Source organism: Taeniopygia guttata, chromosome W, assembly GCF_048771995.1.
Source record: "Taeniopygia guttata chromosome W, bTaeGut7.mat, whole genome shotgun sequence".
In the NCBI taxonomy this organism is placed as follows: Eukaryota; Metazoa; Chordata; class Aves; order Passeriformes; family Estrildidae; genus Taeniopygia; species Taeniopygia guttata.
In genome coordinates, this window is record NC_133064.1 from 11,231,216 (window position 1) to 11,254,849 (window position 23,634).

The following is a 23,634-nucleotide window of genomic DNA, read 5'->3' on the forward strand; positions in this document are numbered from 1 at the left end:
TATCTCTTCACTAATTTCTTATTTATTTGCAATGGCTGTTAAACTTAACACCTCTATGTACCCTTGATCATTTACCTCTAGAGTAACCTCCTTATTTTAGAATGCTTAGCGAATTGGGCATATACAAAAACTTGTAAATACCCCATTGTTACTTTAAAGGTTTGCAAAGTATGCCTTCTTAGATTGGCCAGTTGTTCCCTACACTACAACATAACAATTCTCTACAGGTACTAAGGCTTTATTTAAACTGAATATATGGACCCTGTATCAACTAAAATTCCACCCATTTTCTTTTTTTGGTCCCACTGCCTCTCACAGAGGGGTTTGTTACTTCTTAGTTCTGGATGAGATTGGACTGCTAGGAGGGGGATGGGTTCGAGTGGGTATACCTTAAGAGCTTGAGTCCTCTTCCCTTTTGGGGAGGTCCTCTTCATCTTCCGTTATCTTAGGAGGAGCCTTTAACAAGACATGTATGTTTTTGTGTTTCACCATGATAAACTTTGTCTGATTTAATACATTGTTACTGAAATGAACAGGGTCTATGCCTTTATTAATAGTCAGCTCTTTATTAAAAAGTCAGCTCGGCAAGGGTGAGCCGGCATGCAGAGTCTGTCCCTGGAGTCTCCGTGGCACGCTGGTAGCTGGAGGTGAAGAGGTGTGCAGTCCGTGTCTGAAGTCCCAGCAGACCGTCCTCTCGTCCTCTCTCCTTTCCTCCTGGCACTCTGGTAGCCGCAGGGTGAGGGGATGTGCAGAGCCTGCTGCCAAAGTCCAGCAGCAGCTGTCCCTCTCCTTCCCTCCTGGTAACACCAGGAAGTGTGTGAGTGCTTTGCTCCTGCTTCCCACAGCCCAGTCCAGTCTGGTCCTCTGTAGGTTATGGTGACAGGTCAAACACAGACTAGGGATGGGGTTCCCTTTTCCCCAACCAGCACACCCATCCAGCCCCCTCCACTGTGCCCATCTTTTCCATTTAGGGGTGTTTTTCATCCCCAAAACCCCCTCCCATGATTCCACTGGATTATTTTGCATCCCAGTCCTAGAATGGTAGTGAGGGTGGGGGGAGGTAGGTGATTCCCAGGAATAATTAGCTAATTAACATTTCAATGTCAGTACTTAGCCCAAGCCAAGTGTCCCAGCCAGGCTGTTTTGTTCATAACAAACCCTCCCCTAATTCTTTGATCGGGCTTAAGCCCACATCAACTTACAGTCTCTGGCTTTTGAGGGTTAGCTTCTTTGGGTAATTCTCTTAATTTTGTATATCAGCTTTTAGCAAGTCTTCTTTAAAGTTACCTTTAAGTCTTTTGGTTCCTTAATACCTGTCTAGGCACAGGAGGAGGTGGGTTGGGTGACCCTCTAAAGGGCACTTATTCTTATTAAACAGTTACAAAGTACTTAAACTTTGACAAGGGTACTTTAACTCAGAAGCGGTTATTACCACCTTACCGTATATCAGCTTCTAGCAATACCGTTTATGCACAAGAGGAGGTGGGTGACCCTGTTGGGTCTGGTTTGGCGTCTGGGGATGGTCCTGGTCCTTTTACTCTGGGGATATGGATCCAGCCTTTTTCTTGGGTTCACATTGCAGTGTGTGTGGTGAGTAACACCTGGAAAGGTCCTTCAAATTTGGGGGTTAGTGGAGTGGTGGTGTTCCAGGATTTTATTAACGCCCAGTCCCCGGGACTGATGTTGTGGGCATTGGTATCCAGAGGGGAGTTTTGGGGGAGATACCCCTTCTTTCTGAGGCCTTCTAGGGATTTTCTTATGATTTTAAATATTTTTAAGTTACTGCCTCCCCTTTTAAATAATCTGCAGTACTGAAAGGGGTGGTTAGAAAAGGGAGTCTGAACATCATTTTATAAGAAGAAACCCCTATGTCAGACCGAGGTCGAGGTCTGATGTGCAAGAGAGCAAGAGGTAAACACTTGAGCTAATTCATTTTTTTGTCTCTTTAATTAATTTGGTTATCACCTTTTTAAGAGTTCTATTCATTCTTTCTACCTTTCCCGAAGCTTTGAGGATGCCATGGGGTGTGCAATCTCTACTTTATCTCCAGGGCTTTTGTTACTTGATGCAAAGTTTGAGCAACAAAATGTTGACCTTGGTCCGAGTCAAAGTTATTGACTAGCTCATATCGAGGTATGATTTTTTCTAAGATTATTGTTGCAATTTCTTGCACAGTTTCCTTTTTGGCTGAGAAAGCCTCCACCCAGTGAGTGAGATGATCTACCATCACTGGTAAATGCTTGTACCTCTGCACAGAGGGCATTTCAGTGAAATTTACTTTTATGTTCTGGAAAGGTCTTAAAGCAAGTTTTCTTCCCCCATGTGCTTGTTTTCTCATTACCTTTTGGTCAGTTTTCAGGCAAATCGCACACCTTCTTGTGACTGCTTTTGCCAGGTCATACGCTCCAATATATAAATTCTCCCGTAAAAAAAGTGGTCGCACAAAGTTTGGATTCCCCAGTGGGTCAATTCATGACTTGAACTACTTTTTATCTCATGGGATGATCCTTACCCTTCATAGGACTTGCAAGTCTCTTCTTAAGAGATTACTTTGGCCTTCCCTTTCATTCTTAAAACCTCACAGACTTTCTCTTCCCAATGTTGACTCTTACTGGTAACTTGTCCTGGACTTATCTGCCCTTGTGTTAACTAAGAACTCAAAATCTTCATAGTGGGGACTTACTTTAAAGTTTACCAAGGGTTCTTGTTGATGGTTGATTGTATCTCTTTGCTTATTGAACTCCCAACACCCTTAGTCATCTCCCCTTGAAATCTCTTCTAAGACTTTTTGTTCTTTATGCATTGCTTCATTAAACTGAAACATAAGACACATCTCACTGAAACATAAGACACATCTCACGGCAGTAATAGCACCTCCTGTTGCTTTGTGAAGCTTCAGGTTTCTTAAAGTCATTAAAGTTCTTATTTGTTTCATATGATGGTGCTGGTTGATCTCTGTTTCTTTGGTAACAGCCCTGGTCTATTCCAACTTGACTTAGACGGCAGAGCTGGTGACCTGCCTGCTCTTATACTTTCTCAAGCAACTGCAACCATAAGTCTAGCTTTAGTTTTGGCTTTTTCTTCTTCTTTCTTTAAACATAATCTTAGGGCTTCTAGGTGTTGGTTTAGCTTATTATATATCTACTGATCTTGGGTTCTATACTATGGCCACTCTCCCTGTAATTTTAACTTTGGCCATACTTCAGTACTCTTGTCTAGACCCTTTGTGGTTTCCCAAGAATCCCATTGGTCTAACAATTGCCCTAAGGGCATGTTAGGAGGAATTCTCTTTGCTTTCTCTTTTGAAGGATCCACTCCTTTGCTATAACCTATTCCCATTTCCAGGCCTCAAAAGGAAAGAAAAAAATATACCTTAAATGGTGCTCCCCTCTAAAATGGAATATACAGATATGCAACTACAGTTTATCTGGCTCCTTCCCAAAACTCAGTATTTTAAATCTCTTGACTGAACTTAATCTCTTCTAGTTAACCTCCCACTCTTGGCATTTATCTCTGTCACTTGCCTAGGATAACCACTAATCATACTCACATATATTGTCTTTTGTTTTCCTGTTCTTTCTGGACTTCTTGATGGACTTTCTAGGCTTGGACCCTAGGTAGGTCTCGCCCCAGTTCTTTACTTGGCCTTTTGCCCAACCTCCTTACTAGGCTTAGGAAACTTGGTTTCTCTGCCGAGGTAAGGTCGAACGTCCTGCCGAGCCTTACACTCAAACTCCGGCCAAGTCCCTTCGCCTGACTCTCCTACTAGGCTTAGGAAGCTTGGTCTCCCTGCCGAGGTAAGGTCGAACGTCCTGCCGAGCCTTACACTCGAACTCCGGCCAAGTCCCCTCGCCTGACTCTCCTACTAGGCTTAGCCTGCTTGCCTCTCTACTCGCTTCTTGACTTGCTTACTTACTCTGTCTTCCCCGACATGCCTCCTGTCTGCCAGAACATGTACCCTGCCTGCCAGGACCTGCTCCCTTCCTGCCAGGACATTCCCCCTCTTGCTAGGACCTATGCCCTATCTGCCAGGACTTGCCCCCTGTCTGCCAGGACACGCCCCCTGCTTGCCAGGAACTGTCCTTTGCCTGTTAGGACATGCCCTACCTGCCAGGACCTGCCTCCTGCCTGTTAGAACATGCCCCCTGCCCGCCAGGACATGCCCCCTGCCCAGGACATGCCCCTTGCCTCGCAGGACATGCCCCCTGCCTGCCTGCCAGGACATGCCCTCTTCTTCCCAGGACATGCCCCTGCCTACTAGGGCATGCTCCCTTGCCTGTTAGGGCATGCCCTCTGCCTACTAGGACATGCCTCCTGCCTGCCAGGATATAACCCTGCCTGCCAGGACATGCCCTCTACCTGCTCTGCAAGGACATCCTGCCCTGCCTTCTAGGGACATCTCACATGACCATTTATCCTTTCCTGCCTACCACGGACATGCCCTCTTTCTCCCAGGACATGCCCCCTTGCCTGCCAGGACACGCACCCTTCTTGCCAAGACCTTGCCATGACCTGTCCCCTGCCTGTTAGGACATGATCTGCCTGCCAGGACATGCCCCCTTCTTGCCAGGACCTGTTTCCTGCCTGTTAGGACATGCCCTACCTGCCAGGACCTGCTCCCTGCCTGCCAGGACATGGCCCCTTATTGCCAGAACATGTACCCTGCCTGCCAGGACATTCCCCCTTCTTGCTAGGACCTATGCCCTATCTGCCAGGACCTGCCTCCTGCCTGTTAGAACATGCCCCCTGCCTGCCAGGACATGCCCTCTGTCTCCCAGGACATGCCCCTGCCTGCTAGGACATGCCCCCTGCCTGTTAGGGCATGTTTCTGCCTGCCAGGACATGCCCCCTGCCTGCCTGCCAGGACATGCCCTCTTCTTCCCAGGACATGCCCCTGCCTGCTAGGACATGCCCCCTGCCTGTTAGGGCATGTTTCTGCCTGCCAGGACATGCCCCCTGCCTGCCAGGACATGCCCTCTACCTGCCAGGACCTGGCCCTGCCTGCCAGGACATGATCCTGCCTGTCAGGACCTGCCCCCTGCCTGCCAGGACCTCTGCCCTATCTGCCAGGACATGCCCCTGTATGCCAGGACATGCCCCCTTCCTGCCAGGGATATCCCACCTGCCCTGCTGTGGACAACTCCCTTGCCCTGATTGCCAGGGACTTACTTTATCCCTAGAGAATCTCCACATGCCCAGAGGAGGGCCTTTACCTCTAAGGAGAGGCCTCAGTCTCTCTGTTCCACTCACTTCCCCCCGTTCCCGGCCGGCCCCTTCGCAGGAGTCTGGAAACACGGTATTAGGGGGTCCCTTTCACTTCGGGGGTCCGAGCTGCCAGCCCCCGTCTCACTCATTCACTCACTCGCTCGCCTCCCAGTTTTTCTCACCAATCCGTCGTCCCTCCGCGTTGCTCCTCCGCGTTGCTCCTCCACGTGGCCCGTCTCACGCTGATCCTAGGGTCCAGTAGCCATCAAATCCCGAGGGTCCCTCGAAGCAGGTCCAGCTGTCCAGCTGTCCAGGGTTCCTCTTCGGGCGTGGCTATCCCGGACGAGCCCCCAAATTGAAATGAACAGGGTCTATGCCTTTCTTAATAGTCAGCTCTTTATTAAAAAGTCAGCTCGGCAAGGGTGAGCAGGCATGCAGAGTCTGTCCCTGGAGTCTCCGTGGCACGCTGGTAGCTGGAGGTGAAGAGGTGTGCAGTCCGTGTCTGAAGTCCCAGCAGACCGTCCTCTCTCCTTTCCTCCTGGCACTCTGGTAGCCGCAGGGTGAGGGGATGTGCAGAGCCTGCTGCCAAAGTCCAGCAGCAGCTGTCCCTCTCCTTCCCTCCTGGTAACACCAGGAAATGTGTGAGTGCTTTGCTCCTGCTTCCCACAGCCCAGTCCAGTCTGGTCCTCTGTAGGTTATGGTGACAGGTCAAACACAGACTAGGGATGGGGTTCCCTTTTCCCCAACCAGCACACCCATCCAGCCCCCTCCACTGTGCCCATCTTTTTCATTTAGGGGTGTTTTTCATCCCCCAAACCCCCTCCCATGATTCCACTGGATTATTTTGCATCCCAGTCCTAGAATGGTAGTGAGGGTGGGGGGAGGTAGGTGATTCCCAGGAACAATTAGCTAATTAACATTTAAATGTCAGTACTTAGCCCAAGCCAAGTGTCCCAGCCAGGCTGTTTTGTTCATAACAGTTACCTTATACGGCATGCTGAACAACATGTTTGATTTGCCTTCTCTTTGCTTTGTTTTCTTTTTCAAGAGCTAACACCAGTGGGTCAGAGGGAACTCTGAACCCACAGTTACTCTGCCATTCTGGGTGATTCTTTAAGGTGAAAAACATATCAGCATACAAGACCTCACCTTATAAGCTTTCCCGTCTTAAAACAGCATTGATTAAATAAGGTCTCATAAATATTTTTATTTTCTGAGCCGCCTCTACTGGTGGCTTTCTCCCAGTGAGCCCCCACCCAAAGGGGCTAGTTCGGGAACCTCTTTGTTCTCATTTCTTATACTATTTTGTTTCTATCCAAGTTTCATGGTCTTTTCTCAGTTTTTCTCACACACAGACCTCTGGGTGGCAGGTATCAGATGCCATCCTCTACACATAAGCTTTAAGATCTCAGGTTCTGAATTGGCTTGATCAGGAACCTTTAATTTACACTTGGGGCATTGAACAGCAATACCAGCCCCTCTCACAAACTCTGCATTGCAATAGTACTCATCTAAGGTGCTAGCCTCCCAATGCACCAAAAACTTCTGGGAATTGCTTGTAGGCTATTCCGTTTATCACTTCGCCATTTATCACTTAACTTCTATGGCAGGTTGTTTTTAGTCTATACTTACTATATTACTAGCTTAAGTCTGATAAAGTCCCTTTATATAAACTCATTTGTCTCCTTTATTTAAACTTTCTTTTACAAAATCTCAGTCTTTTCCAGTTCTCTTCTCGCACAATCTAATTAAAGCATTGTTTCTACCGACACTCACTTTGCTGCCTTACAAAAGGCTGTGCCAGTTACAACAAAAACTCTGATATGCCCACAAACACAGACCCCCCCTACTTATCTCAAATTCATGAGAGTCAGGGCTTAAGTTGCTGTGGGAGAGGAATTCCTGGAATTCCTTTAATTTGTTCTGCTACAGTTAAACCTGAATTACTATACTGTAGTTTTTCTGCATAAAATGCTACACTTGTTGCAAACCAAATCTTAAAATCTCTATAAACACAACCCTACAATCCCGAGAATCAAATTACTACAACGTGGGGGAAGAACCACACAAACTCCCTGGTGTTATAAATGAAAATTTGTCCAGCCAAATTAATATGAAAAATAAATTATTTATTTTGCAATCCAATTCTATCTAGCCAGCCACAAGGAAAGAACAGAGCCGAGCCCGGGGTCAGCCCTGGGTGTGCAACAAGGAGTCAGCCTCATCAGAGGTTTTCCTCCATGCCCACACACCTCCATCCTGGCACAAGCGAGTTTTAGAGGGAAAATTCCGCCTGAGGCCAAGATTTTTGCAATCAGTCGTTTCTTCTATTTAGAGTCCATATGTTAATAAGATTTTCTTTTTTGGAGATGAGGGAGAATAATTCAGTGTCCGGAGTTGTTGAATCCCGTGATGAAATTTACGGAACGCTGCATTCACATGTATCTGTCCAGGGATTTCCAAGATATCTATCTCGGGTCGTTCACGAGATGATCAGCGCCTGGGGTCTCCCCGCAGCTTTCCAGATATGGCCCATCTCCTGGCGAGCCGTATCTTCTTACTTGTAAATTAGTTTCCAACATACACCCGGTCTCGGAGGGGAGAAGGGGGGGAAGCTAGTACAAACGAGGTATAATCTAACAAGTATTTAACATTATATATTCCGTACAAGGAATGGCGCAAATTATGTTTATTACTTTTAACACTGGGAAAGGTGGTACCTCTTTAAGTGCCCACTTTTCTCAGCACAACCTAGCACGCAACACTTCAGCATTTACTCATATTAGCTTCTTCTGGTCCCCATACACTCTGGACGCAATCAGAAGAACAGCACAAGCACACAGTAAAATTCTAGGAATCAAGTCCGACCCACTGTGGCAGAGGAACCCCCTAACTTCGTCTAGCCACAGTTAAAATGTGCACAATCTACACAAATCACCACCTTTAAACACAATAAATGTCCTCACCTACGTTTCTTTACTTGTTCCACTTCTTTGCGGGGCACTCCCTGCCCCAGCCGGCTACCCCCCGGGCTTCACCTGGCTGCTTCAGACGCGAGTAGAACTGTAGAACTTTCCCATACCGCCGGTACCCTCACTCGTTCGTTTGTTCACTCCCTTTATACACTACGGACTCACACGATTGCAAACACATTAACCACACAATGTCCGCACACCACAAGCATACGAAATTCGGGGTCATTCGACTCACTACTAGAGCTGCTCGCGGTGGCTGTATCGAACAATGAACCCGTCTATAGCTGCTCTATTGGCCAATGAACTCATCTCCAGCTGCTCTATAGGCTAATGAATCCTTTTCCAGCCCCTCTATCGGCTGGGCTGCCTGCAGGCACAGGAAGGAGGCTGTGCACTCAGACATCTTTTGAGTGACTCACTAGCAGTCCTGTCTCTCTCTCCCCTGGGGTCCTTTGATATACATACTATTTATCCGCACACCAGCAGGTCATTGTCTGTCTCCGCAGGTGGCAAGCCAAGACAGCATGGAGCCCCCTTTAGGGAAATTCCCCGGTGCACGCCAAGGAAGTCCGTTTTCCCCTCTGCTCCTTCGAAGACAGAAAATATCCTGCTTGGCTCGCCATAATGAAATGCGGAAAAAAATTAAAACCCTACAATTCTTGTAAAGATTTGTAGGGACGGTATGTTTTTTACAGGGCTGGACGCATGTGGGGGATTGTTCCCTTTTAAAGGACATGCATGCCCTTGAGGACTCTGGATTCTTTTTTATTACCCTTTACTAATTTACATATGTAGAGTATTTCACAATAGGTTCATGCATATTCATTATGCTGATTTCGCTTTAGACTTACAGCTAGTTACACTTGTACCTAGTTTTTTGTTACAAAGTAGAGAAAGAACTCTTGGGTTGCTCTGCCTTGTCTGTTTCAAGGTTTGAGGAGTCTTTTTTATATTTTATTTCTTTAGCTTGGAAATTCGCATTCTTTCTCTTTAGCTGGGGCAGTTTTACTAGTGTTGCAAAGTTACTAGACTAAACAGCATATTTTACTTATGCTAGTAAGCTCAAAGCAGCACATTTCATCTGAATCCAAATGGATTTCTACCCTGTTAAATTTTTACTCTGTCTCAAGGCGGAGGGGGGCGGACCTCCTAGACGCTCCCCTGGGATTTTCCCTGAAGGACCTTTGCTCTGTCTCGGCTTGCCTCCTGCGGAGACAGACAACGACCTGCTGGTGTGCGGATTAACAGTATGTATATCAAAGGGCCTCGGAGGAGAGAGAGATAGGGTTGCTGGTAAGCTGCTCAGAGATGTCTGAGTGCACAGCCTCCTCCCTGTGCTTGCAGGCAGCCATCGGCCAAGAGCATGGTCAGTGGTAAAGATCCCCGAGTTGATAGCGCGAGTTGGGACGGGTTCATTGTTCGATAGAGCAGCTGCTAGTGACTCTGGGGGTGAGTTGAGTGAACCCTAATTTTGTGTGCTTGTGTCCGGACACTGTGGTTAATGTTAATGTGTTTGTAATTGTGTGAGTGCGTAGTATATAAGAAAACAAGTGAGTGTACCCAACGGCACAGGGAGGGAGTTCTACCCATGTCTGAAGCGCTCCTGCTGAGGCCCGGGGTGCTGGCCTGGGCAGGCTGTGGGAGCAGGGAGCGCCCCACAGAGAAGTAGAACAAGTAGAGAAATGCGGATAAAGACATTTATTGTGTTTAAAATTAGTGATTTGTGTAGACTGTACCTTTTTTAACTGTGACTAAACGAACTCAGGGAGTTCCTCTGCCCCAGTGACTTGGACTTGATCCCTGGGAGTTTATGAATCCAGTAAATCACAGGACCCAGTTAATAATTTTGCTGTGTTCTGTTATTTTAATTGTGTCCAGAGTATGTAGAGACTAGAGGAAGCTGATGTGAGTAGATACTGAAGTGCCGTATGCTAGGTTGTTCTGAAAAACGTGGGCACTTTAAGAGGTACCCCCTTTCCCAATGAGTTTGTGTGATTCTTCCCCCACATTGTAGTAATTTGATTCTCGGGATTGTATGGTTGGTTGTGTTTGTAGAGGTTTTAGGATCTTTTTTGCAACAAGTGTAGCATTTTACGCAGAAAAACTACAGTATGGTGATTTATGTTTAACTGTGGTAGAACAATTGAAAGGAATTCCAGGAATTCCCTAGAAGCTAGGGACATCTTATAATATGAGGGAGGCTGGACTGGACAAAACGTAGGTCCAGCCATTATGGTTAAAGCTACGTTCTCCGTTTATTGTCTATAAGATGGCAGTTTATATACACTTCAGTATAGTTTACAGATTGTGAACACACTATCATTGGTCAGCAAACATTGTTTACTTTTGTCTTAAGGTGGTTAGTGCCTCACACTGTAGACTTACACTAATTCACACTCAGATAGCTCATTACTTTGTGGTCACCTTAACATAATTTCTAACTGCGCAACAACTATTTTCTTGCTACACAAAAGGCTTCAAAGGCCCCACCAAGGCCGATTATCAGAGGCCTAGTCTGAGGGTAGCTCAACCCTTACTCCAAATACAAATCATGTCCTCTCTCTCTCAGAAATCCTACAATTCCCTCTTTTTCTCTTTGAGCTACCCAGATCGACTTGAAGGCACAGTTAATAATTTTCTGTATGCAATGTAATAAACAAGGTATAAAAACTAGAATAATTATAATAATAAGAAAAAGTACAATACCAAAATGAACTAAATCTTTGACCCAACCAGCAAAACGTAAAGAATTGAGCCAGTTAGCAAACGGAGTGTCTACAACAACAAGTTTCTTCATGTTGTCTTTCAGTTGTGTTAACTGTTTGTGAATTGATTGAAAGTGGTCAGATAAATTCATGGAACACATGCCTTCAAATTCTTCACACCCATGTCTCTGTGCTAAAAGAAAGAAGTCAATGGCAGCTGTATTTTGAATAACTGCATGATGGGTACTATCTAAATCAAGCTCACTTAACATTTTAGATGTAATATTAATTTGCTTTCCTGTCTAGCAGGCCAGGGTTTTCAATTGTGTGAGAGCTTGCGCTGAAGCGACTCCTAAGGAGAAAATTGAGGCTAGTATTACAGATGTGCACCTCCATAATGATATTTGATTTTTACAATTGGGGTCTTATTTGAGAGCACTCTGTTTGGCTTGTTGAGGCTTCTGGAGCAATCTAAGAACCTGATGAATGGTGGGAGCAAACAGTGTCAATTTACCAATGTAACATGGGCCTCCCATGGCTTTTTGAGGCACTGCAGACCAGGCTCAATCCCCACGAATGAGGAAAATTCCTGGTGGCAGTTTTCTTGGGGCAGTTTTTGGTGGTATCACAAATTGTGTCTGTTATAATATTCTGAATAATTATAATACAATGGAGATCTGGGAGACAACCAAGTGTTGTCATCTGTTGGCTGTCTTTTTGGGTTGGTTTTATAGCATGAGGTCCAAATATCGAACAGTAATTTCCTGGGACAGAACCCAGAAGATTGAATTCTCGAGGTTTGACATCAGCAATTTTAAGATTTTGTATGACTGCAACAGCTTGTGCTCCCAGAATACTTTTTGGATTTATTCTGGCTAGAGTCCAAACTTTGAACTCTGCCACGGAACCCAGTGGAACTCCAATAAAACAAGTGCGAAAAGAATTGGATGATGTATTTAACAACAGGCAGAATGAATCTTGCCCAGTTTGTTTAGCCCAAATGATCCACATGTTTTGTCTCTTGTCAATGTCAAGCATTCTAAATACCTTAGTTACTAAAACACTATTTAATAGAAACACTCTGCCCACCCACATATTTCTCATGTTCTTGATTGCCCTGTTTAACATAAAAGGAACAAACTTAATTCTAAATACAAACTATAACTTATGATAAACTTAATGTTATGCTTATGATTATCTAACTTATTTTCCCTCTTTTTCTTTTACCATTGAACAACAATGGCAAAACGAACAGAAGAATCACAGGCCTTACTAAAATCAATCAAAACCTAGTAACTAAATTCTATAACATCACTAAAAACCCTCATCTATGAAAAAACTCAAAGTTCATGATCTTCTGTCGGTGAAACACAAATCTTTGCACCATCCACATTTTCTGTGCATCTTGTGCTTTGCTTGTGGAGAGATCAGTGCTTTCTTGCTGTTGATAAGTTCTACATTCTTGAAACCCATCTAAATTGTGCACCTGTTAAAATACAAACAAACCTAACATCCTCACAGGGACTGGAGGGTTCTCTTTCAATTCTGTTTCCTAAAATTGCATGAAGAAATAGAGATATCAACATCTTTGTTATAAACATGAAAAAACATCAAGAACAGAATAATGCATAGAGTAAAGAAACTAACAACAACTAAAAACCAATCAGATAATACACAATTAATATTACATATAAAATCACAGTTACCAAGCACTACAATATCAAATTGTCATCCCAGAGTCTGCAGCAGCTGGCAAACCTTAAAACAACAGAGATTCGGAGAAAACATGTCCGGATCATGTTCTTCCAAAACTCCCTTTGAGGCTCAGCTGTCCTATATGGTCAAATTGCCAAGCCAAAAGGACTTGAATACTTTTCAATGCAGAAAACATCTGGGTCAGTCACACCATCCAAGTAGAGCCAGAGCTTGGCCAGAGCCAGAACTCCAATTGGAGGATATCACTTAACACATTTTAAAACAAAACTCTTAGGAATAACAGTTATGAGTAAAAAACCTTATGATTAAAAATTTATCAAACCATCAAATATTTGAATGTGTCTAAAATGTCTTTCAAGACAGAAATTCTCTAAATACAACAAACCCTTTCTTCAGAAATCTGAAAATTTGAAATCTGAGGTCTTGAACCAAAATCTGGACATGAAAGTGTGAAGGAAGATGAATTGCAGCTGCATAAAAGATTGGATATAGAAAACATATGAGTAGTTAAAAAATCAAAAACACAGGATCCTGAAGAAACACGTCTTTTAAACAATCACCCAAAGAGACAATAAAACATATAAAAACTGACTGCAAATACTATAACAATACCTCAATACCTTAATAATAATTCTTACCACAAAAATCAGACAACTCACATTATATGATCAACTTATCAACAAGAAATGTTTGAAATAGTTTAAGACAATATTTTTAAAGCATTCATATAACATTAATAACAATCACTATTTATCTCAACATTATCAACAATCATTATTTATCTTACTACCTACAAAACTTAACTATCATCATTATTTATATTATTATCTACAAAAACCCCAAAACCAAAAATTAGAAACTCAACACCAACAATCCATCTGACTGACATTTTTCAAATGCTTTGTTTTCAGATACATTTTTAGTAGTTAAGTCATTAATAATACTTTTATCTTTTTACAGTTATTTCCAACCATATCGTATTTGAAGTAACATTGATTTACGTAATGTTCCCATTTCCTTGTATTTTGGACACTGACTCGGTACTGCTGTACCTTCCGTTACGTTTTCTGTCTCTTGTAAGAAATTGGAAAAATGCTGTTGAAATCTTTGCTGTAATGTTGCAATCCCGCCATCGGTGGCACTGCTGCCCTCGGCACTGTCGCTGCTGTGGCAACCACAGTGCCATGCAGATGTCTCTGCCGCCATTGCTGGGTGCTGTGGGGCCACCCCCTCTGCACAGGTGTGCGCCGCCGCCGCTGCGTTTTCAGGGACATGAGGGGGCGGTGCCGTCTCGCTCCTGTCTTTGCTCCATCACCATGGGGATGTGAGAAGAGATGCCCCTGCTACGGACGTTCGCACCGCCTCAGGCCTGCCTCAGGCTCGGCGCCGGCTGGCCCCACTCCGCCTGGCTCCGCACCCGCCTCTGCCGCACTCTGCCCAGGGAGCTGGCCACTACTCGCTGCCACAGCCCGCTGCCTTAGTTCTCGCCACCCCGTCTCGCTAGGGATGAGGGAGGGCTTCTGTAACTTTATCTTTTGCCCAGAGAGTCAATTGCTCTAAAATCGGACTCTTTTTGTCTTTTTCCCTATCTCTCGCTCTGTTCCCTTTCTCTCTCTTTGTATGCATCTTACCACCAGTGCGAGGTGCTCCTAGCTTTCTCTCAAACTAGCAGAGACACTCGCTCCAGCCCCCCTGCCCCGTTTTGTGCACCCAAGCCATGCGGCAGTGCATGAACTGCGGAGTCATCCGTACCTATTTCATACTCCCATATTCCCTGTCGCAAAACAAGCGATACAGAAATCCGTCTTCCCATCGTGACCTGCATGATTTGGAATGTGGAGATTTCACTGCTCCGGAACCCTGATCCCCATCACTATCACATCGATTCGGGACCACACTCTTCCCATTGCGTCCTCTTTTCATGCAATTCGGAGAGCATTCCCCATCGTCACAAAGATGATTTTGGGAACTCATCGGAGTCTTCCAAGTCCCTGTGCGGGCGCCAGAAGAAGCTAGGGACTTCTTAATAATATGAGGGAGGCTGGACTGGACAAAACGTAGGTCGAGCCATTATGGTTAAAGCTACATTCTCCGTTTATTGTCTATAAGATGGCAGTTTATATACACTTCAATATAGTTTACAGATTGTAAACACACTATCATTGGTCAGCAAACATTGTTTACTTTTGTCTTAAGGTGGTTAGAGCCTCACACTGTAGACTTACACTAATTCACACTCAGAAATCCTACAACATTCCCCTCCCACAGCAAATTAATCCCTCACTCTCCTGAATTTGAGATATGAAGTGCGGAGGTGGTCTGTGTTTGTGGGCATATCAGAGTTTTAACTGTAACAGGCAAAGCCTTCTGCAAGGCAGCAAAGTGAGTGCCAGTGGAAACAATGCTTTAATTGAAGATTAAATTGTGCAAGAACTGGAAAAGACTAAGATTTTGTAAAGCAGAGTTTAGGTGGAAAAGACCAAGACAACCACTTTGTCATTTGTGTTATTCTAAGAAAACAAAGGCTACTCAGAGAGCTATAAAGATTTTAGTAGCAAGTGGTCACAAGAAGCAGAGAAGTAATAGGGTGTTTTAATGATTAGAGAGTTTCAAGTAATTTAAGTAACCCAGCAGAAATAATTAAAGTTGAGCGTGCTCAGCCTATTTTTTTACACCCCAAGACTTTGAATTAAAGAAAAGAGTTGGGATGGAGCAGTGTCTAGGTTTGAAAAGACAGGAGTCTGTGAAGGAAGGCAAAAGCCTCCTGTGAAATGGAAAAGGTAAACCCCCTCCCTCCGAATTACCACAATTTTAAAAAAGGCTCTCAGGCAAAGATACGGGAATGGGAATAACAGTTCTTTACTAGGAAAAAACTAAATAAAAATAATAATAACAAAACAAATGTAATTAGTACAAACGAAACTAGTGATGGAGTCAGAAACCTGACACCCTGAGGAGTCAGGGTGTTGGTAGTAGTCCAGTTAAAATGGTGGCTGCTCCTCCCGCAGTGGCAGATGAAATGCTGCCTAAGTGGTGATCTCTAGAAGGGTGTAGTTTTCTCTGAAGCTCTGGTGATGGAGCAGATGGGCCCCGTCTTCCTCTGGGAATTCATCAGAGAAGAAGCTGCTCCTCTGGGAATCCAGCGAAGTGGCTGGCAGTGTCTCAAAAAGTGATGATTTTATGCAGGTAAGAATGCTTGGCTCCTCCCCTCTGGGTGGAGCATCTCACAATGGGATGATGTAACTTTACCGGTCATGCAGTGAGTCATTCAATAGTCTATTAACAGAAGATATCTCCCCGGAGGGAGACATTGTTCTTGGAAGCGATAAAAAAACTGCCCAACCTCCAACAGATGGCAATAGAATACATGCTTATCTTACAAGCCAGGACAAGCAGAAAGATAAAGACTAAGAAAATACAATTTTTAGTAGACATGGGGGCAACATGCTCAGTGTTAAATAAAGCCTCGATGCCTATAACAAATGATTATGTCATGGTAAGGGGGCAACTGGCCAATCTGAAAAAGCATACTTTGCAAACCATCAAAATATTCCTAAGTTTTTATATATGCCCAATTCGCCAAAGGCACTTTTAAGGAAAGACTTATTAGAGCAGCCCCAAGCAACCATTACATTCAAAAATAGGAATAACTTGCTGTCGTGGTTCGACACGGAAAAAAAATTTTTCCGGAAGGAAGAGGTCAATTTGGACATTGACCAATTGAAGGTGGACACGCCTCTGAGAACACAGAGGGGTTAAAAGCAGAATTCCCAGGAGAACTCGCTCTCTTGGGTTCCGGTCAGCGGTCAGTGCAGGACTCTCCCCTGCCCGGCCACGAGCTGGGTGGGGGAGGGGAAAAGCCATGTGGCCTTCGGAGGTAGGCCCAAGGGTGGAGGGACTGGAATCGGGCTGGCAGATGGAAGGGAGGAGAAATCTGGGATGTTCTCGTTCCCCCCCCCCCCCCAGAGTCTCTCTCTCTCTCTCTAAACAGACAGCGTCAGTTTTGTCAGCAGTACACCGCGGGGAAGGAGAAGAGCGGGGGGGCCGCAAGGTGCCCAGCTGCCTGTGGGAGCCCGAGAATCTGGGCAGGGAGCCATCCTTGGGAGTCGGGACTTTTAACCCTTCCTGAGAAATTAAAGCTTTGTGAAATTTTTCTCCTCCTTGGTTTGAAAAAGAGAGGAAGAGAGACAGCTTGGACCCTGGGATGTTAGAAGGAGAAATTCTAGGTGGGGGGAGATGATGGAGTGGCTTTTGGCTGGACTTTTTCTTGGTAGCCACAGACAGACTGAACTGATCTTCTCCTCCAAGATAGACTGTATTTTAGGAGGATGCCGGTGAGCCAAAGAGACCTGCTTCAGCTGGGAAAAGACAGAAGTGGAGCGAACAGAGAAAAGTTAGGGAGGTTTGTGGTGGTGCCCCCTGTCTTCACAGAGGAAGAAGAGAAGAAGATCTCTGTTCTTGGACCCTCGGCCCCAGGGGAAAATGGGGGGGACTGTGGTCCCAAAAATGGAAAACTGAACTGTTGTTTTTTCCCCTCTTGGCAGGGCATCCTTGAAAGGAAAAATCCTAAAAAGCAGTCTGTCCATCCATGCATTGGTGGTGAGAGCACTGTGCATGGAAAGGAGAGGGTCACCACTGGCAAACTTTTTTCTCCGGGCGATGCCATGTGGTGACATGGAAGCACAGGATGCGGCAGCTGTTTTTCTTCGGGGGTCTGTGGCACAGGAGAGACTCCTCTCTCCCTGCAGATGGACTGGGTGTTGATTATCTGGAGGGTGGAAACCTGATTGGGGTCCAGATTGTGTCTCACTGTGGTTTGTTAGAGTTGGGTGGTGGGAGGAGGAATGCTTTGGAAGGTTTTCATTTTGAATTGTGTGTGTTTCTTTTTTTTTTTTTTCCCCTCTTTTATAGTAGCAGAGTGGTAGTAGTTTAATAGTTTTTTTCTTGTTATTACGCTTGGGCCTGCTTTGCTCTGTTCTCAATCGCATTTCACAGCATTCAGTTGAGAGATTGCATTTTTATGGGGGGCACTGGCATCGTGCCAGTGTCAAACCATGACACTTGCTCAAACTTTTGACACTTACACATTTCCTTCTATTTCCCTTACTCAAACCTTTGACACTTACACATTTCCTTCTGTCTCATGTCTGTGTGTTTTCGTGTACAGATGCTGGCAGTAACATCCAACAAACAGTGATATTTGCACATTAGTTTCACCCCACAATCAGATCTCCCTGAGGTACACATCGTGTTGTTCCATCTCTCTGCATTATCCACCATGTACAACCTGGTCCCTGAGCAAAGACAATCCCACAAATGTGTTTGTACTCGAGGCAGAATTGATCCACACTGATTTCCCTAACAAACCTCTGACATGTGCCACTAGGACCTTATCTCTGTCTACTATATTCAGGGGCTCAGACTGGGCAGGACGTCCTCGATTGGTGGAACCTCGGCTGTTCACTAACCAGGTGGCCTTTGCTAAATGTTGCTCCCAATTTTTGAAAGATCCCCCACCCAATGCTTTTAAAGTGGTTTTTAACAGTCCATTGTACCTCTCCACTTTGCCTGCAGCTGGTGCATGGTAGGGGATGTGGTACACCCACTCAATGCCATGTTCCCTAGCCCAGGTGTTGATAAGGTTATTCTTGAAATGAGTCCCATTGTCTGACTCAATCCTCTCAGGGGTACCATGCCTCCAAAGGACCTGTTTTTCAAAGCCCAGGATGGTGTTACGGGCTGTAGCATGAGACACAGGGTAGGTTTCCAAACATCCAGTGGTGGCTTCTACCATTGTGAGCACGTAGCGCTTGCCTTGTGATGTCTGGTGCAGTGTGATGTAATCAATCTGCCAGGCCTCCCCATACTTGTCCTTGGACCACCGCCCACCATACCAGAGGGGCTTCACCCGCTTGGCCTGTTTGATGGTAGCACATGTCTCACAGTCATGGATCACATGAGAAATACTGTCCATGGTTAGATCCACCCCTTGGTCTCATGCCCACTTATAGGTAGCATCTCTACCCTGATGGCCTGAGGCATCATGGGCCCATCGTGCTAGGAACAACTCTCCCTTGTGTTCCCAATCGAGGTCTATCTTTGATACCCCTATCTTCGCAGCCTGATCTACCTGCTGGTTGTTTTGGTGCTCCCCATTGGCTCTGCTTCTGGGGACATGGGCATCTACATGGCGAACCTTCACAGGTAGCTTCTCTACCCGGGTAGCGATATCTTTCCACTCTTCAGCAGCCCAAATTGGTTTTCCTCTACGCTGCCAGTTAGCTTCTTTCCACCTCTTTAGCCACCCCCATAGAGCATTGGCTACCATCCATGAATCAGTGTAGAGGTAGAGCTTTGGCCACTTCTCCCTTTCAGCAATGTCTAGGGCCAGTTGAACGGCTTTGAGTTCAGCAAACTGGCTTGATCCACCTTCTCCTTCAGTGGCCTCTGCAACCCATCGTGTGGGACTCCATACAGCTGCTTTTGACTTCCGATTCATCCCTACAATGCGGCAAGAACCATCAGTGAAGAGATGTTTTCTCTGCTGGCAGTTGGTTGTACGGTGGAGCTTCTTCAGCCCGTGTCACTGGTTCTTCTTCTTCATCTGTGACACCAAAACTTTCACCTTCGGGCCAATTTGTAATTATTTCCAAAATCCCAGGGCGATTCAGTTCACCAATATGGGCACGCTGCTTGATGAGAGCAATCCACTTGCTCCATGTAGCACTGATGGAATGGTGGGTGGAGAGAACCTTTCCTCTCAACATCCACCCCAGCACTGGGAGTTGGGGTGCCAGGAGGAGTTGTGCTTCTGTGCCAATCACCTCCGAGGCGGCCTGGACTCCCTTGTAGGTGGCCAAGATTTCCTTCTCTGTTGGGGTGTAGTTGGCTTCAGACCCTCTGTAGCTCCGACTCCAAAATCCCAGTGGTCGGCCTCGAGTCTCATCAGGCACCTTCTGCCAAAGGCTCCAGGAATGACCATGGTTCCCGGCTGCAGAGTAGAGCACGTTCTTCACATCTGGTTCTGCCCTGACTGGGCCAAGGGCTACTGCATGAGCGATCTCCTGCTTTATCTGGGCGAAAGCTTGCTGCTAATCAGGGCCCCAGTGGAAATCATTCTTCTTACAGGTAACCAGGTAAAAAGGGCTCACGATCTGATTGTATTTAGGAATATGCATTCTCCAGAAGCCGATGGCGCCTAAGAAAGCTTGTGTCTGCTTCTTTTTAGTTGGTGGGGACATAGCTGTGATCTTGTTGATGACATCTGTAGGAATCTGACGCCGTCCATCTTGCCACTTCACTCCCAGGAACTGGATCTATGGAGCAGGTCCCTTCACTTTACTCTTCTTGATGGCAAAACCAGCTTCCAGGAGGATTAGGATGATTTTCTTTCCTTTCTCAAACACTTCTGCTGCTGTGTTCCCCCACACAATGATATCATCAATATATTGTAGATGTTCTGGAGCCTCACCCTTTTCTAGTGCAGTCTGGATCGGTCCATGGCAGATGGTAGGACTGTGCTTCCACCCCTGGGGAAGTCAGTTCTAAGTGTACTGCACTCCCCTCCATGTAAAGGCAAACTGAGGCCTGCATTCTGCTGCCAGAGGAATGGAGACAAATGCATTGGTAATATCAATAGTGGCGTACCACTTCGCTGCCTTTAACTCCGGCTCGTACTGGAGTTCCAGCATGTCTGGCACAGCAGCGCTCAGTAGTGGAGTCACTTCATTCAATGCACAGTAGTCCACTGTCAATGTCCATTCTCCTTCAGATTTACGCACAGGCCAAATGGGGCTGTTGAAGGGTGAGTGGGTTTTGTTGACCACCCCTTGGCTCTGCAGCTCTCGGATCATCTTATGAATGGGAACCACAGCATCTCGAGTTGTTCTGTACATGTCGATGATGCACTGTTGAAGTGGCAATTGGTACCTTTTTTTCTTCTCCCTTCAAAAGCCCTACTGTAGTAGATTCTCAGACAGTCCAGGCAAGGTGTTCAATTGCTGGATGCCCTCTGTCACTATAGCTGCTATCCCAAATGCCCACCTGAGTCCCTTTGGGCCTTTAAAATACCCCCTTTGAAGGTAAGCTATGCCCAAAATACATGGGGCCTCTGGGCCAGTCACAATAGGGTGTTTCTTCCACTCATTTCCTGTCAGACGTACATCAGCTTCCACCAAGGTAAAGTCCTGTGATCCACCTGTCCCACTGGCGATAGGGACAGATTCTGCCCCTATGTGTCTCGATGGAATTAATGTTCATTGTGCACCAGTATTGACCAAAGCCTTATATCTTTGTGGGTCCGATGTGCCAGGCCAGCGAATCCACACAGTCCAGAAAACACGGTTTTCCCCAACCTCTACCTGGCTAGAGGCAGGGCCCCTCTAAGCTTGGTTATCCTTCTTGGCTTGGGCGTATGTCTTAGAGGTTCCTTCAAGGGGATCGGACATGTCATCATCATCATCATGCCTGGCAGTTTGGCTACGGGCAACTGGAGCTGCTCTCCTTTTGGTGGCACTTCCTCTCTGAGTCTTGCCTTCCTTCAATTCATGCACCCGTTGTGCTAGAGCAGCAGTAGATTTTCCGTCCCATTTCCTCATGTTTTCTCCACAATTGCGCAGGAAGAACCACAGCTCAGCTCTTGGGGTGTACCTTCTCTCACCATCTGAGGAACGTCTACGTTGGATACCAGAACCTCTGATCTGTACTGCTGAGATTTGGAGAAGGTCCTCCTTAATCTCCTCCCTGAGTCTCTTATGATTCTCCTCTATCTTATATTTTAATTTCTGCAGACGTGTTTCCACTGCTGCAATTCTGGCATGGGTTAGGCCATGTACAGCATCTGCATATGCTCAGAGTTTCTTTGCCATGTCGAGCACGGTCTCATCCTTCTCATCCCTCTTCATTATCGCTAAAGCAGAAGCGTATTGATGTGGCCCAAGCCGTACAAGTTTTCGCCACATCACAGATGTACATGGTACCAAGTCTGGATTCCTAGTTGTTATTTCATCTGAGAAGATAATCTCTGCCACTGCCATTTCTCTCAGACGTTGGATCCCTTGTTCTATAGTCTTCCACTGGGTTTGCTGCATATAAAGATCATCTGCACACAGGTATCTTTGTGCTACACTTTCCAGAACCCGTGCCCAGAGGCTGTGAGGGTTAGCCCCCCTCATCATTCCTTGATCAATGACAGGATCATGTGACAGGGATCCCAAATGTTTTGCCTCAGTACCATCCAGAATTGTAGCCTCGCCTGCAGCATCCCAAAGACGGACCAACCAACTAATTACAGACTCATCAGGTCATCAAGTGTAATCCTTTCTTAGGCCAAGAAGGTCCTTTAGGGAAAAGGACTCATTATTGGCCTCTGATCTTGTGCCAGTTGCTTTGACACCTGATTTTATGTCAGCAGGCATTGAGGGTCCCTCTCCTGCATTATCATCATCATCGTCATCATCCACTGGTCGATCGGTCTTTTCTGTGCACTTCCCACTTCTTGTGCTAGTAGCAACAGCCATTGGTTGAGGCTTAGCTGCTGAGTCTGGTTTAGCTGCTGGCTTAGGCTCACTTTCTGGTTTAGCTGCTGGCTTTGAGCCGGGGGTGTTGGCTGCAGCCTGAGTGACTGGGATAGCTGCTGATTTATCTCCCTGCCCCCCTTCCTCTGTCTGTTGCCCTGCAGTATCTAGTAGGGTGCGATAAGCATATGCCAGGGCCTAGCTCACTGCAATGATCTTTTTCTCCTTAGAGTTATCATGGCACTTCTCTTTCAGGTACTTTGCCACCTCAGCCGGATTCTGAATTTTTTCACTTGGAAAGTCCCAGGCTATAGGGTCAGAAAATTCTTTTAAGATTTGGCCCATATCCTCCCATTTCCAACACCACTCAGGATTTCTCACATCTGGGTCTACTTCTGGGTCAGGGGTCTCATCAGCCCCTCTAGAAATCTCAGCCCTCATTCTAGAGAGACTGAATACTGTATAGAGAAAGCTTAACAGATTAAACACTAGGCAGATGGTCTCTTTAACAGTCAGGGGAAACTAAACATTCTCTAATAGGGAGGTAACAAATTCAGAGGAGAAGAAGGAAAGCAAAGGCTGAAAAGCCTCATCCCCTACTTCCCCTCTAACAAACTGGCTTCACAACCATAACCATGAACCATACATTCCAGGAACGGACCTCAGCACCTTTATAAACCCCCTGGAAGCCATTATAGCCAAGCCCAGCCCGATGGATTTTCTGGTCAGTGCCCTTCTACTGCAAAACCTATGTATTAGGGACAATACCGGAGCTATTCCTGGATAAAAAAATAAACCTAGGGGCCATAGAGGGATTAAGATCTCAAAAAACCCTTAGAACCAGAGACACATGCAGGCCTTCACCCCAAGAGACACTATGAATTCAAACTACATAACCAGTAACTGCTCCATACCAACACAAAGTAATTGGAACAAAAAAATGATTACAACAGGGTTTTTTCCACTCTCTTGAGCCCCGAGTTGGGCGCCAAAATATTTGTCCTAGTTTAGGGCAAATTTGGGAAAAACCCTCTGGAAGGAGCCCCCAGAAAACAAACCCCCACAGCTTCTCCCCATCCACCTGGTTCGGGAAAAAATTTTCTCTGAGAGAAGTGGAAAAGAGCCTGTTTATTTAACAAACAAAGCACTCCCCAGCACCAAAAAAAGAGAAATTAACAACACCAGATGACAACAAAACTCTTTCACCACTCTGAAGAGATGAACAAATCCAGAAAGTCTTTCCTGGGAGTGGTCGCCTGGGTCTGGGCGCTGGGGATTCCTCTCCGGCACTGGGGATGGCTGCTGCAGATCACAAAGCGCAGGCTCTCGGTGTTCCTTGTTGTTTCCAGGTCCCAGTCCGGAGCAGGTTGGATGGTATTCAGGAAAAGGAAAGGAAAGGAAAGGAAACAGTCCAGGGAAAGAATTGGACTGCTTAGCTAAACTAACTAGGAAGCAAAGGCAAAAGCAGAAGCAAGCAAAGCAAGCAAGCAAAAGCAAGCCAGCCAGCACTAGCCTCTT

General features: G+C 45.8%; 1 protein-coding gene and 1 long non-coding RNA gene across 5 annotated transcripts in view; one reads left to right on the forward strand and one right to left on the reverse strand.

Annotated features, from left to right (window-relative positions):
• The window catches only part of LOC116806898 (guanine nucleotide-binding protein G(q) subunit alpha), a 374,172-nt gene that overhangs the window by 131,992 nt on the left and 218,546 nt on the right, over window positions 1–23,634 (forward strand). The gene's annotated exons all lie outside the window — the stretch shown is intronic.
• LOC140682158 (uncharacterized) lies at window positions 547–8,638 on the reverse strand. The gene is made up of 3 exons (XR_012053420.1): window positions 8,172–8,638; window positions 5,388–5,893; window positions 547–864 (listed from the first exon to the last, which is right to left on the reverse strand). It is a non-coding gene; the product is annotated as an uncharacterized lncRNA (long non-coding RNA).